General features: G+C 32.1%; 1 protein-coding gene across 2 annotated transcripts in view; it reads right to left on the bottom strand.

Moving 5' to 3' along the window:
• LOC143231028 (rho GTPase-activating protein 45-like) overlaps positions 1-4,188 on the bottom strand; it is a 98,802-nt gene extending 94,614 nt beyond the window's left edge. Inside the window, exon 1 of one of the 2 annotated variants that reach the window (XM_076465505.1) lies at positions 4,052-4,188. The gene's annotated coding sequence lies outside the window, so the exon portion shown is untranslated. Of the gene's footprint in view, positions 1-3,769; positions 3,876-4,051 lie in introns of those variants that run through there. The other variant, XM_076465514.1, reaches the window with a different exon arrangement.
• Between the last annotated feature and the right edge of the window lie 12,674 nt (positions 4,189-16,862).

Genomic DNA, 16,862 nt, shown 5'->3' with positions numbered 1-16,862 from the left:
ATATCATATCTACCAATTTCTCACCTTTCTAATGGTCTGGTACTATCTACAAATATCATATCTACCAATTTCTCACTTTTCTAATGGACTGATACTATCAACAAATATCATATCGACCAATTTCTCACCTTTCTAATGGACTGATACTGTCAACAAATATCATATCTATCATATCTACCTAAAATTATCATATCACCTTTCTAATGGACTGATGCTATCTACAAATATCATATCTACCAATTTCTCACCTTTGTTATGGACTGATACTATCTACAATTATCATATCTACCAATTTCTCACCTTTCTAATGGACTGATACTGTCAACAAATATCATATCTACCAATTTCTCACCTTTCTAATGGTCTGATGCTATCTAAAATTATCATATCTACCAATTTCTCACCTTTCTAATGGACTGATGCTATCTACAAATATCATATCTACCAATTTCTCACCTTTGTTATGGACTGATACTATCTACAATTATCATATCTACCAATTTCTCACCTTTCTAATGGACTGATACTATCAACAAATATCATATCTACCAATTTCTCACCTTTCTAATGGACTGATACTATCAACAAATATATCTACCAATTTCTCACCTTTCTAATGGACTGATACTATCAACAAATATCATATCTACCAATTTTTCACCTTTCTAATGGACTGATACTATCAACAAATATCATATCTACCAATTTCTCACCTTTCTAATGGACTGATACTATCAACAAATATCATACCATTCACCTTTCTAATGGTCTGGTACTATCTACAAATATCATATCTACCAATTTCTCACCTTTCTAATGGACTGATACTATCAACAAATATCATATCTACCAATTTCTCACCTTTCTAATGGTCTGGTACTATCTACAAATATCATATCTACCAATTTCTCACCTTTCTAATGTACTGATACTATCAACAAATATCATATCTACCAATTTCTCACCTTTCTAATGGTCTGATGCTGTTTACAATTATCATATCTACCAATTTCTCACCTTTCTAATGGACTGATACTGTCAACAAATATCATATCTACCAATTTCTCACCTTTCTAATGGACTGATACTGTCAACAAATATCATACCTACCAATTTCTCACCTTTCTAATGGACTGATACTGTCAACAAATATCATATCTACCAATTTCTCACCTTTCTAATGGACTGATGCTATCTACAAATATCATATCTACCAATTTCTCACCTTTCTAATGGACTGATACTGTCAACAAATATCATATCTACCAATTTCTCACCTTTCTAATGGAGTGATACTATATACAAATATCATATCCACCAATTTCTCACCTTTCTAATGGACTGATACTATATACAAATATCATATCTACCAATTTCTCACCTTTCTAATGGACTGATACTATCAACAATTATCATATCTACCAATTTCTCACCTTTCTAATGGACTGATACTATCAACAAATATCATATCTACCAATTTCTCACCTTTCTAATGGACTGATGCTGTCTACAATTATCATATCTACCAATTTCTCACCTTTCTAATGGACTGATGCTATCTACAAATATCATATCTACCAATTTCTCACCTTTCTAATGGACTGATACTGTCAACAAATATCATATCTACCAATTTCTCACCTTTCTAATGGACTGATGCTGTCTACAATTATCATATCTACCAATTTCTCACCTTTCTAATGGACTGATGCTATCTACAAATATCATATCTACCAACTTCTCACCTTTCTAATGGTCTGGTACTATCTACAAATATCATATCTACCAATTTCTCACCTTTCTAATGGACTGATACTGTCAACAAATATCATATCTACCAATTTCTCACCTTTCTAATGGACTGATGCTGTCCACGATTATCATATCTACCAATTTCTCACCTTTCTAATGGACTGATGCTATCTACAAATATCATATCTACCAATTTCTCACCTTTCTAATGGTCTGGTACTATCTACAAATATCATATCTAACAGTTTCGCACCTTTCTAATGGACTGATACTATCAACAAATATCATATCTACCAATTTCTCACCTTTCTAATGGACTGATACTATCAACAAATATCATATCTACCAATTTCGCACCTTTCTAATGGACTGATACTATCAACAAATATCATATCTACCAATTTCTCATCTTTCTAATGGACTGATACTATCAACAAATATCATATCTACCAATTTCTCACCTTTCTAATGGACTGATACTATCAACAAATATCATATCTACCAATTTCTTATCTTTCTATAAAATTTGGTTATTTTTCTATGTTTTTACAAAATGTTTGGCTTTCTTAAAAACAATTTAACAAAAAGTAAATTTTACTTTAGAAATTTTATTGTTCAATTTAATAACTTTTAATAGAGCTTTCTTAGAATACCCCAATTAGTTTTAATTTTTGGAATATCATGACTAGTTTTGATTTCTTAGAACATCACGATTAGTTTTGATTTGTTAGAACACCACAACTAGTTTTGATTTCTTAAGACATCACGATTAGTTTTGATTTGTTAGAACACCACAACTAGTTTTGATTTCTTAAGACATCACAATTAGTTTTGATTTGTTAGAACACCACAATTAGTTTTGGCTGGACATATCTTCAAATCACAATTCCTGAAGGTAAAATGCAGTAGAGAATAATAAAATGCTGTCATGTTTTTATGACATGATTACTTTTTCTGCATGATTACTCGAGTAACATTCAAAGTAACCACATAAAATGATACAATATACATATAATAACATATAAAGACAATTTCATAACTTTACTATTTCTAATCCAAATAAAAAAATAAGGCTTAAAAACTTGGACAATTCTACTGTGTAACTTTACTTCATGAAATAAATGACTTAATCATTAAAGCACATTAATCTTTTTACACACACACATATCTCTCCATCAAAGTAAAAATATAAACAGATAATTCATTGGACTTTTAAATATAACAATAAGGTCCATAGAAAGTTTCATTGAAAATCCCTCTAAAAGTAACAATTCATCTAACTATGTAGTGATCAAATCTGAAAAAAAGAGGTCTTGGTCTAGATATTTTGGTCAGTAGATTAAAATTAAACTTTGCAAATTTGTTTATTTCTTTTGTAATTTTCTTACAATAGCTTAAGAATGAAAATATCTATAATATGGGTACAGATCATATAACAACAAAACCAATAAAATTTTAGCTTTGGCTTTCAATTTTTATCATTTCTTCAAGTTATGTGTTTCACTACACTATTTATCTTCTGAAATCTGGTTTTCTTGAAATCATAAAGACACTTAATTTGCCACTTCAGACAAAGATTTACGAGTGGTTGCATTTAGTCAGATATTGTCAGACAAGCTTAGTTTGTACAAAGCAAATTTCAATTTCGAAAAGTGTTAGATGAGTTGCCTATACAAGTCTGTGATTAAGTGTGATTATTTTAAATAAACAAATATTTTTGTAGGTACACATTCTAGATTTAAGCCACAAGGTATTTTGCATTTAATATTAACTTCTAATAAGGGCAAACTATCTATAACTACAAATTGTTGCCTCTTTGTACAAATCGTAGTTTTGTGTTCAGTTTTCTTTATTAATAATACTAATAATAATATAGTGAAATTAGACTCCTAAAGTATCGGGTAATATTTTTTACGATTTAAATGTAAAGACGGCTGCCAAAATTAAAAATTTGTGTTAGAATTTACACCTAGTTTAAATTTATCTAAAAACTAAATTAAAATGTTAAATCGCTTACGAAAAGATGTTTCACTTTTTCTTCAATTTTAATAAAAATACAGAAGATGATATGTCCTCATTTTTAAGACTTTAACTTCTCAGTTTTACTGGAATTTTAAAGTTACATTTTAAACAAACCAACAGGCAAAGACGGTAAAATATTTCAGCTTTAGCCTATATATAACATTATATTAACAGTATTGAATTTCTAAGTCTTACGGAATTTTTTAAACTTTATTAACACGAAACTAAGAAGCATGAAAATTATAATTTTCCCAGATATAAATTACGATATACGTACCATCACCCATACAAACGCAAGTTTAAATTAAAACTTAAATACATTAATATACGATTACACTAAAATCTGGTATAATACTAGCCTCCAAATTTTAAGTAACGTACACCAATGTAAGGTAAGGTCGTGTTTCAGGTTTTAAATTTTTTACGACTTTCACCTTTTACTATGTATCAAATGCCCACGTATATGAGTTGCTATAATTTTGTTTTCGCTCTAACTGCTAGAAATAACGTTGAATAAAATACCTATACATTCTATTGTAAAAAAAAATAAAAAAGGATGTGGGATTTCTGTAATCATTTCTAAATTATTATTTTTTTATTGAAGGTAAAATATATCATAAACCAACTCGATTATGCGTGGATCAATTTACTACTTTTGTCTACGTGTTGGGACTTTAAAAGGTTAACTTGAAAACGTGAAATGTTGGAATAATCAGTCATTCATCTCCAAGTTTGCAAAATTATCATAAAAAAATACCATTAAGAATACAACTAGTTCTTACATACATTATAAAAAGCATCTTTACTCTTAACACTTGTATCTTACATCTGTTTATACTTCCCAAAATAAGGCAATTTATTAATAAATTAAATATTATTTCTCTGTAGCGTCATCTTTTGAGAGCTTATAAAAACAAATGTAATCATCGTAACAGAAAGATATAACATCCAAACATCTGTTTCAAATAATAATAAAATACTTCTGTAATTTCATTACTTCATTTAAATAGTTTAAGCTTTCTTGAATTTAAGCTATCCTTCAATAAGTATTTATATGAGCATATAAATATAAATATTTAAAACCATAATAATGTATATTTATGATGCCATGGTCCCACCGGGGCAATCAACTGGTGCTAAAAAATTTATAACTCTAAAACTTGAATTTTCTTATATTATACTTCAGGTATAATATATGAAAATTATAATATGAACATAATATATACGTATTTAATATTCTCACCCTAAAAGATACCCTGTGCAACTTTTGAGATAAAGAAATAGATTAGAAGTTGTTTTGTTGCTGGTTTTCTTAACTTTGTATAAAAGTACCCAAGGGGCACGTAGTCTTTTCCTAATTTTCAACTGAGAGATTAATATGAAAAGCAATTAGTCAGGAATAAGGGTAACAAGCCTACATTGCGCCACCTTAAATATGTAAGGGGTAGGGGGTTTAAGAGTCGCAATTATAAACCATCTAGCTGAAACTGTAGAGATTGTTTATTGTCATATCCAGGCTCAAACCTTAGATCTTCCTGCGACGCCTGCCCATCTGTGCTTACTTTCAGGTGACTGATCATAGTTTTGATAAAAAATAGATCATAAGTGGAGTATCAATCACGAGTAAGCGCGAAACGTAATAAGAGAAAACTCTTTCTATAAAACGATGTTGTAGTTCTGTATTGTTTATTTGTGATCAATGAAGAACATTGTTAATAATATTATTTAGAAATTTAATTTTAAGTTCTCTATAATTTTATTTTATTTCTTATTCACATAGCTACATATGTTCATGATTTTTAATTGTGGTGGTTGAGTTTTAATCATGTCTATATCATTTTCTAACTGGAATATGAACAAAGAGTGACTTTAAGCTTTGGTTTACAGTGCTGTGTTATAGCATTGTTATTCGTATCTGTAACAGTTTTCATATAATTATTAATCGTAAGAGATAAAACAGCCAAATTTTATTCTTTCTGTAGTTAAACAAACTCTGACAACTTCAGATATAGAAAGACATTCTTAGTTAAACAAATTCTGACTACTTCAGTTAAAGAAAGACGTCCTTAGTTAAACAAATTCTGACAACTTCAGTTAACAGAGGGCTATCTGTGCTCTGCCCGTCACGGCTAACAGAACCTGGTTTCTAGGGCTGTAAATCCGTAAAAATACCAACGTGCCACTGCGAGGCGTTTGTTATATATCCTAAATTTTAAGAAAATAGGACAAAAATATTATGTCATTCCACTTCCATTCTTTAAGAAATTCTAAATGCAATATAGTTTTGTCAAATTTCAAATCAAATTTTATTCTAAAGTTCTGAAGTCCCAGGCCTAATAATGCAGACAATAGAAATATGTTTCTGAAACATTAATCTAATGAAAGTTAATATACACAACATATCAATAACAAAATGAAAACTTGTTATTAAATAAAGAGACAAAGGAAAAATATTCAACTAGTCAATAATAATGTCAATAACTTCAATTATCAGTTAGGTAAGTCTAACCAAATTGTAAGCTGTATTATCTAGTGAAAACCGCTGACTCAAAACGTCATCTATTTGAAATAAAAATATAAAAATCTTGGCTACTGTTTAACGTATTCTGTAATTTTAAACATAATAAACAACAACACACAATAATTGTTTTTACAATTAATAGAAGTTACGGATGACAACTACGTGCTTCATTCTAAAATAGTAACTAAGCCCAATGAAAACAGAGAATTATTAAGCCTAAATATTTTTTAAACACTACATCGAAATTACACACGGAAGAGAGATATACAGTGAAACCACTCAGTGCTCCACACAAGCTCTCCATTATACAGACAATGCCTCACCGAACAAAGTCTCACTGGACAATGTGAAACTAGGTTTTGAAAAATAGAACAATCTCTCACAGAACAAAGTCTCACTAGACAATGCCAAACCAGGTTTTGGTAAAATAGAACAATGTTTCACCAAACAAAGTCCAACTAGACAATGTTAAACCAGGTTTTGGAAAAATAGGACAATGACTCACTAGACAATGCCAAACCAAGTTTTAGAAAAATAGAACACTGTCTCACCGAACAAAGTTTCACTGGACGATGTCATACCAGGTTTTCGTAAAATAGAACAATGTATCACCGAACAAATTCTCATAAGACAATGTCAAACCAGGTTTTAGAAACATGGGACAATGTCAAACCAGGTTTTGTAAAAATAGAACAATGTCTCACTGGACGATGTCAAACTAGGTTTTGGTAAATTAGAACAATGTTCCACACAAATATTTTTATATAGTTTACCTTTTTATTTATTTTTTATTTTGAAGACATCTTGAATGTTTGATCGTTTGTAGTTTTGGGCATGTTTGTTTCAAAGTGAGAATCTAATTAGGTAGGCAGTTTGGTAATTATAGTTTGTGTTTTTAAGTATAAGAAATTATACATTGTTGCGAGAAATACGGTAATTTGTTACATAAAACAGGTGGGTGACTCATCAGAAAGAAATGGTTTCATTTCAATAAAACAATTGTCAAACACATTTTTCAGTCGATTAAAAAGACTAAAAGTTTTCAGAAAATGATTGGAAAATACAGAAACATACGAGTAATATCCGGAAAAAAAATTGTCTGAGCATAATACAAGGCCCGCAATAGACAGGTGGTTAAGGCACTGAACTCGTAATTCCAGGGTCACGGGTTCGAATACCTGTTACACCAAATATACTCGCCCTTTCAGTCGTGAGGGCTTCATAATGTGACGGCTAATACCACTGTTCACTGTTAAAAGAGTAGCCTAAGAGTTGGCAGTGGGCGGTGATGACTAGCTGCCTTCTTTCTAGTCTTACACTGCTAAATTAGGGACGGCTAGCGCAGATAGCCCTTACGTATCTTTGCTCAAAATTCAAAGACACAAAACAAATATTATGACAATTTAATTCATGTAAAGAAAAAATAGAACAATTAATTCTTGAATGTCTAGAAAAATTAGAGAAATATTGGTGGTCGACTTTATTTGATTTCCACATTCAAGACTTATAGTTATAATTCTTCACATTGTATGCATCTTATGCTTTATAAAAGAAACGCAAAATTTTTGCAAAAATCAATATTTATGAATAGGAATGCAACATTAAAAGTGAGTTTGTTTTAAGGCGAGAGTCAGTATTCACTGAGGTGAGACATTGCCTTAGATCCAAGCTTTCCACCTGTCTACTGCGGTCAACATGAGATACTTCACGTAATAAAATATCCGCATTAGAATTAGAAGAACATCAACAAATTCAAATATTCAAAGAAAGAAAAAGACGATGTAACATTAATATCTTTGATTCACAAAGCTTTTTTTTTCATTTTCTGCTGAGTAAAAAATATCGAAATCTGTACTGAAGGTGTCCAGAAAATATGTTGTCAATATCTTTATCTGAAGATGTTCAGTAAAGATGTTATTAATAAATTTACCACAACATGCTCCATTACACATGATTTTGAAGTGTGTGGAAATACTCTACCGATTTCTTTCTTTGTATTTTAAATGTACTTTGATTCGAACCACCAGATGGAGAACCGAGGAACCAGTTCAAATTACAGACTTTTCTCTGTAATGAAGCATTAGTGATTCTACTTCTACTTAGATCATTTTTAAAAATTAATCTATAAAAACAATTTATATTTTGTATCTGTTGAGGAGCTTATAGGCCAATGTTACAGAACATGAATTTAATTAAAACACTTTTATCTGCAATTCAGTTTCCCAATCAAAGTGATCCTTCTACACTTAACGAAGCTGCTCTTAAGCCTAGACCTCTGTTTTTGAAAAGTACTTCATGTTTTACAGGATCATTGTTTCCTTCTACTAGCAATTTCGAAGACCATTCTTTAAAATCAAAAAACACGTGCAAGCTTCTTTCTCAGAGTGACACTCCTTTGATTGAATCTCAGTTCATTCAAGTAATTTTGCTAATTATCACCTTTCCTCAATTGTGTAATTATAAATCTTATATTATTTTTAAGATACAATGTTATTTTTAATTTTAATGATATTAATATCTTTTTAAAGTTATACTAAACATATATTTAGCACGTTATTTGTCTGTTGAAACTAAGGCACAACTGAAAAAAGTGAGTTGGTAATTTTTTTACATAATTTAAAATTATGAATATGATTAAGACTTGTGAAAGAGTGTTCAAAGCATCGTTCAATAACAGTTTTAAATGAGCGTTAAATAATTGCACTATTAATGTTACGGTTGTTAAAAACATGCAGTTTTTTTTAAGTTTATCAATAACATAGACACTGCATAATTAAGCCTAACAATGGGATTAAGAGGTTTTACAATTACAATACAGAAGCTGAAAGGAAAAAAATAAGATAATCACTGAAACTTTTTAAAATTATTCCCAGGTTTATTTTATCGTTTACGTTTTATTGTATTATTTTTTGATTGCTAATTTATCGAAATGTGCCCAAAATAAATCAAATGCATTCTTAAAGCATGGTAGGCTGAACTTTAAAATTTTTGTATCGCTTCACAAAAGCTTGGATTAAAGGTTTCTGATGGAAGTTTTAACGAAACAAAATATTATTTTTGTTAGTAATTATCTTATATTTATTCATACCTAAATGTTTGAAATATTACATATTTACTTCTCTGGTTGCAGATGTATGGAAAGAAGAAAATGTATCGAGTCAAGTTAGGTATTTATTTTTATTTTTTTAATTTGTATTTTGTTTTTCAAGGTAAAAACTATGGATATGTTTTTTTGCATATATTATCTAACCTGTACAAAAGCGAATGTGAGTTACGTCAGGCCATGCATGGATTATCGAAATGGGAGTCATAAAAACCAAAATGCGTTTATCCAGATAAAATAAGCCAATCATTGCCTGCTAATTACGATTTTAGTGATGGGGTTAAAGGGGATTTCAGGGTGTGTGTGTCCTTTGAAACAAATATAAACAAATATTATACCGTGTATAATAAGCCTAAAATAACTAGGTAGTGTGACATCACAGACTAGGACGATGTGTGTAACATTTATCGTGAATTTAAATTTAAGTTGTTTAAAAATTAAATTAATTTCTGTTTTATTACGAACGTTTTTAATAAAAATAAACCTCTTTAACCAACCAAGTCTCAGCTTAAAGAAATCAATAAATATTTTTTTAGTTTTGTTGTCTATACATTTCATATTATACTTTCAGTACATAGAGTGACACCAATATTAGGTTATACTTTTGTTGGTGAGCAACATGACATAAAGACCTATATTGCGACCAAAACGTGCGGGCTTTTCTATATATTAGAAGTTGTTGATATGACTGATTTTTACGAATAATTATTCTATGTATATGTCACGAATGCAATTCATAAATAATACTTAAGGAAACTCATGCTTATATGAAACTGGAAAATCTTTTTTATGTGATGTGCAAACCTAAACTTAGGGGTTTATTTTTATCCTGTGTGCATGTAGATTTGCGATAGGGGTCACAATTTTCCTGTTTCGTTCCCCTTTTCGGTTACCGAGTACTTTATTTTTTCTTCTCAGGGTGAAGATATGACGTAATGAATACATCACAAATAGATCTTATGCACTGTCGCCATCTATATAAATATAATTGTGCTGTCTGTGGTATATCCATGTAAACACTTCCCAGGATGTGCGTGGATCTTCACCAAATTTGATAACCAGACTCATGTTATCCATGAGGAAATACACACAAATTTTCAGTTTTGCATTTAGCGATATTTTTTACCACTGCTTCGACCCTCATTATAAATCTTCACAAAATTTGGCATGAATTTACGGATTCACATTTTTTTATAGACAATTTGGGTTTTTTAAAAAGTTATATATAAAGGAAAGAACTTTTGATATACAAAGATAAACTTTCATTAATCATGAACTTACATAACTTCCGTCAAAGTTATTGGGAAATTCAGCTAGTTATATTCCTTTTAATTCGCTCACAAACGTTTGACTACCTCAACTGCACTTGTATCCCTCTTTACTATAAAAGTTGATTTCAAAAACTTTATCTCAGATATGAAATATGAGGCTAAAGTACACTATTGGGTGGGGGTTGTATTACTTGCACTGTCAATTCTGACAGGCTATACCTTAGATTGTAAAGACTTACTCTAATGTCAGTTACAGAAATGTTAAATTTAATGTGTGGTACATGGAATAGGAACAGTTGTAGTCAATAGTTTTTGTACAGGTAAGTTTAATGTGTGGTATAGTAATAGGGACAGTTGTAGTTAATAATTTGTAATATAACTTAGTTTTGGTAGTCAATAGTCAGTTGTTTTTTTAATATAATGTGTGGTATATGTTTTGTAGTCAATAGTTTTTGTACAGCTAAGTTTAATGTGTGGTATATGGACAGTTGTAGTCAATAGTTTTATAGCAGGAGTGGCTATTGTAGTCAGTTGTTTTATGTATTACTAAGTTTAATGTGTGGTATATGTTATAGGGACTGTTGTAGTCAATAGTTTTTTGTATAGCTAAATTTAATTTCTGGCATATCTTATATTGACTATTGTAGTCAATAGTTTTTATATAGCTAAGTATAATGTGTAGTACATGTAATAGGGACTATTTCAGTTAATACCTTTTGTATAGCTAAGTGTTATGTGTGGTATATGTCATAAGGACTATTATAGTCAATAGATTTTTGTATAGCTAGTTTAATGCATGGTGCATCTAATAGGGACTATTGTAGTCAATAGCTTTCAATATAGCTAACTTAATGTGTGGTATATGTAATAGGGACTGTGGAAGTCAGGCTAATGTGAGGGTAGGACTGATTGCTGTATTAGTTAGCAGTTTTACATGGAAGTCAGGCTAATGTGAGTGGATTACTGATGACTATGCTAGCTAGCAGTATTAGATGGAAGTCATGCTAATATAAGTGGATGACTGATTTGTGTGTAACATAGTAGTATTACATGGATATCAGGCTAATCTAAGTGGATGACTTATTTCTGTTTTAGCTAGCAGTATTACATGGTAGTCAAGCAACAGCAAGTGGATGACTTATTACTGTGTTAGATAGGAGTACCACATGGAAGTTGGCTAATGCAAATGCGTGAATGATTATTGTGTTAGGTAGCAGTCTTACATGGAAGTCAGGCTAATGTAAATGGATGACTGATAACTATGTTTGTGAACATTATTACATGGAAGTCATGCTAATGTACGTGGTGACTGATTTTTGTGTTATCTACTAGTATTACATGTAAGTCAGGCTAATGTAACTGAATAACTGAATTCTGTAGTAGCTAGCAATACTAAATGGAAGTCAGGCTAATGTGAGTGTTTGACTGATTAATGTGTTAGCTATCACTATTACATGGAAATCAGACTAATGTAAGTGGATGACAGATTACTGTGTTAGCTAGCTGTTTTATATGGAAGTCAAACTAATGTAAGTGAATCACTGATTACTGTGTTAGCTAGCAGTATTACAGAGAAGTCAAGCTAATGTGAGCGGATGACAGATTACTGTGTTAGCTAGCTGTTTTATATGGAAGTCAAGCTAATGTGAGTGGATGACAGATTACTGTGTTAGCTAGCAGTATTACTTTGAAGTCAGGCTAATGTGAGTGGATGACTGATTACTGATTTAGCTCGCAGTATTACATGGAAGTTAGGCTAAGGTGAGTGTAAAATTGTTTGCTGTATTAGCTAGCAGTGTTACATGGAATTCAGACTAATATAAGTCAATGACTGATTAGTGTGTTAGCTAGTAGTATTACATGGAAGTCAGGCTAATGTAAATGCCTTACTGATTATTGTGTTCGGTAGTAGTTTTACATGGAAGTCACAATAATGTAAGTGGATGACTGATTATAGTGTTCGCGAGCAGTATTACATGGTAGTCAAGGTAATGTAAGTGGATGGTCGATTTTTGTGCAAGATAGTAGTATTACTTGATGTCAGACTAATATAAATGCATGACTGGTTTCTGTGTTAGGTAGAAGTTTTACATAGAAGTCAGGTTAATGTAAGTGGATGAGTGATTTTTGTGTAATCTAGCAGTATTAGATGAAAGTCAGGCTAATGTAAGTGAATGAGTAATTTTTATGTAAGAAAGTAGTATTACATGGAATTCAGGCTAATGTAAGTGGATGACTTATTACCTTTTTAAGTAACAGTATTACGTGGAAGTCAGGATAATGTAAGTGGATCACTGATTACTGTGTCTGCTAACAGTATGGATGGCATTTAGGCTAATATAAGTGGATCACTGATTACTGTGTCTGCTAACAGTATGGATGGCATTTAGGCTAATATAAGTGGATTACTGATGACTGTGTTATCTACAGTATTACATGGAAGTCAGGTTAATTTGTTGAATGACTGATTACTGTGTTAGCTGGCAGTTTTACACGGATATCAGGGTATTATAAGTGGATGACTGTTTATTGTGTTAGCTAGAAGTATTACATGGAATGAAGGCTAATGTAAGTGGGTGAGTAATTTTTTTGTAATCTAGCATTATTAGATGGAAGTCAGGCGAATGTAACTGTGTTAGTTAGTAATATTATATGGACATCTAGCTAATATAAGTGGATTAATGATTACTGTGTTAGGTTGTAGTTTTACATGGAAGTCAGGAAAATGTTAGTGGATTACTTATTACTGTGTTTACTACCAATATTACGTAAAAGTCAGGCTAATGTAAGTGGAGGACTGATTGCAGTGACTACAGTACTACATGGTAGTCAGGCTAAAATAAGAGGAGGACTGATTATTGGTTTAGCCAGTGAATTGTTGAGGTATTATTTGTCAGTTATTGAGAAAAGTTTGTAGACACTTATCTTTGTATTTTTATTGAATAAACCATCACCCCCCAGAACAAATGAGCTTAAATAGGTATATGTTTATTTTCAATTGTTTTTGTTTTGATCTATAAGAGAAATTATGAAGAAGTTATTTGTTAGTATACAGATGTATACTGACAAACTTTTGTACTTTGAGGTTTATGACGTACTTTTATGATGTTTTTTGTTACCTGAGTCGTGCACATTATTTTTAGTCTTTTTGTAATGCTAATGATTCTGTTAAACAGAGGTTTTCACTCATTATTTAAATATATATTTTATTTTAAAACATTATAAAGTTGACCCAGCTACTCAATATTTCAACATTCTCTGGTAAAGAAAAGTTTCTATTCATTATTATGGTATGAGTGATATCTGATTGATACGTTGAAATTCTAGAAATGTTTGTTTGAATGTACCATAATTTTATTATAAATATTTATTTAAATTTAATAGTAAAATACTTTTTATTTTCGTATTTATAAATGGTGATCTTTAGGATTGACGAAGACTATTCTGAGATGATGCACCTCTGATAAAAATAGACAATAATTAATCTGAGGTGATGTATATCTGATAAAAATAGACAATAATTAATCTTAGGTGATGTATATCTGATAAATATAGACACTAATTAATCTGAGGTGGCATACATGTTATAAAAATAGACGCTAATTAATCTGAGATGATGTACATGTGATAAAAATGGACAATAATTAATCTGAGGTGATGTATATCTGATAAAAATGGACAATAATTAAGCTGAGGTGATGTATATCTGATAAAAATGGACAATAATTAATTTGAGGTGATGTATATCTGATAAAAATAAACACTAATTAATCTGAAATGACATACCTGTGATTAAATAGACACTAATTAATCTGAGGTGATGTACATCTGCTAAATCAGTTTGTTATTATTATCGTGGATTTTCAAGTGATATGTTCCATTCATGTTATACGTGCAGGTGATATGTTGTCTTCCATATGTCATACACGTGCAGGTGATATGTTGTCTTCCATATGTCATACACATGCAGGTGATATGTTATATTCCATATGTCATACATGTGCAGGTGATATGATGTCTTCCGTATGTCATACATGTGCAGGTGATATGATGTCTTCCGTATGTCATACACGTGCAGGTGATATGATGTCTTCCAGTATGTCATACATGTGCAGGTGATATGATGTCTTCCATATGTCATACACGTGCAGGTGATATGTTGTCTTCCACATGTCATACACATGCAGGTGATATGTTATATTCCATATGTCATACATGTGCAGGTGATATGATGTCTTCCGTATGTCATACACGTGCAGGTGATATGTTGTCTTCCACATGTCATACACGTGCAGGTGATATGTTGTCTTCCGTATGTCATACATGTGCAGGTGATATGATGTCTTCCGTATGTCATACACGTGCAGGTGATATGTTGTCTTCCATATGTCATACACGTGCAGGTGATATGTTGTCTTCCACATGTCATACACGTGCAGGTGATATGTTGTCTTCCACATGTCATACACGTGCTGGTGATATGTTGTCTTCCGTATGTCATACATGTGCAGGTGATATGATGTCTTCCGTATGTCATACACGTGCAGGTGATATGTTGTCTTCCACATGTCATACACGTGCAGGTGATATGTTGTCTTCCACATGTCATACACGTGCTGGTGATATGTTGTCTTCCATATGTCATACACGTGCTGGTGATATGTTGTCTTCCATATGTCATACACGTGCTGGTGATATGTTGTCTTCCATATGTCATACACGTGCAGGTGTTATGTTGTCTTCCACGTCATACACGTACAGGTGATATGTTGTCTTCCACATGTCATACACGTGCTGGTGATATGTTGTCTTCCACATGTCATACACGTGCAGGTGATATGTTGTCTTCCACATGTCATACACGTGCAGGTGATATGTTGTCTTCCACATGTCATACACGTGCAGGTGATATATTGTCTTCCATATGTCATACACGTGCAGGTGATATGTTGTCTTCCACATGTCATACACGTGCAGGTGATATATTGTCTTCCATATGTCATACACGTGCAGGTGATATGTTGTCTTCTGTATGTTATACACGTGCTGGTGATATGTTATATTCCATATGTCATACATGTGCAGGTGATATAATGTCTTCCGTATGTCATACACGTGCAGGTGATATGTTGTCTTCCACATGTCATACACGTGCAGGTGATATATTGTCTTCCACATGTCATACACGTGCTGGTGATATGTTGTCTTCCATATGTCATACAGGTGCAGGTGATATGTTGTCTTCTGTATGTCATACACATGCAGGTGATATGTTGTCTTCCGTATGTCATACACATGCAAGTGATATGTTGTCTTCTGTATGTTATACACGTGCTGGTGATATGTTGTCTTCTGTATGTTATACACGTGCTGGTGATATGTTCTTTTCCACATGTCATACACGTGCAGGTTATATGTTGTTTTCCGTATGTCATACACGTGCAGGTGATATGTTGTCTTCCATATGTCAAACACGTGCAGGTGATATGTTGTCTTCCATATGTCAAACACGTGCAGGTGATATATTGTCTTCCATATGTCATACACGTGCAGGTGATATGTTGTCTTCCGTATGTCATACACGTGCAGGTGATATGTTGTCTTCCGTATGTCATACACGTGCAGGTGATATGTTGTCTTCCGTATGTCATACACGTGCAGGTGATATGTTATATTCCATATGTCATACACGTGCAGGTGATGTTGTTTTCCATATGTCATACACGTGCAGGTGATATGATGTCTTCCATATGTCATACACGTGCAGGTGATATGTTATATTCCATATGTCATACACGTGCAGGTGATGTTGTATTTCCATATGTCATACACGTGCAGGTGATATGTTGTCTTCCGTATGTCATACACGTGCAGGTGATATGTTGTCTTCCGTATGTCATACACGTGCAGGTGATATGTTGTCTTCCACATGTCATACACGTGCAGGTGATATGTTGTCTTCCGTATGTCATACACGTGCAGGTGATATGTTGTCTTCCGTATGTCATACACGTGCAGGTGATATGTTGTCTTCCATATGTCATACACGTGCAGGTGATATGTTGTCTTCCACATGTCATACACGTGCAGGTGATATGTTGTCTTCCGTATGTCATACACGTGCTGGTGATATGTTGTCTTCCGTATGTCATACACGTGCAGGTGATATGATGTCTTCCGTATGTCATACACG

Source organism: Tachypleus tridentatus, chromosome 1, assembly GCF_004210375.1.
Source record: "Tachypleus tridentatus isolate NWPU-2018 chromosome 1, ASM421037v1, whole genome shotgun sequence".
Lineage (NCBI taxonomy): Eukaryota > Metazoa > Arthropoda > Merostomata > Xiphosura > Limulidae > Tachypleus > Tachypleus tridentatus.
Note: the sequence above shows the minus strand (reverse complement) of the source record. Positions and strands in the feature narration are given on the sequence as shown.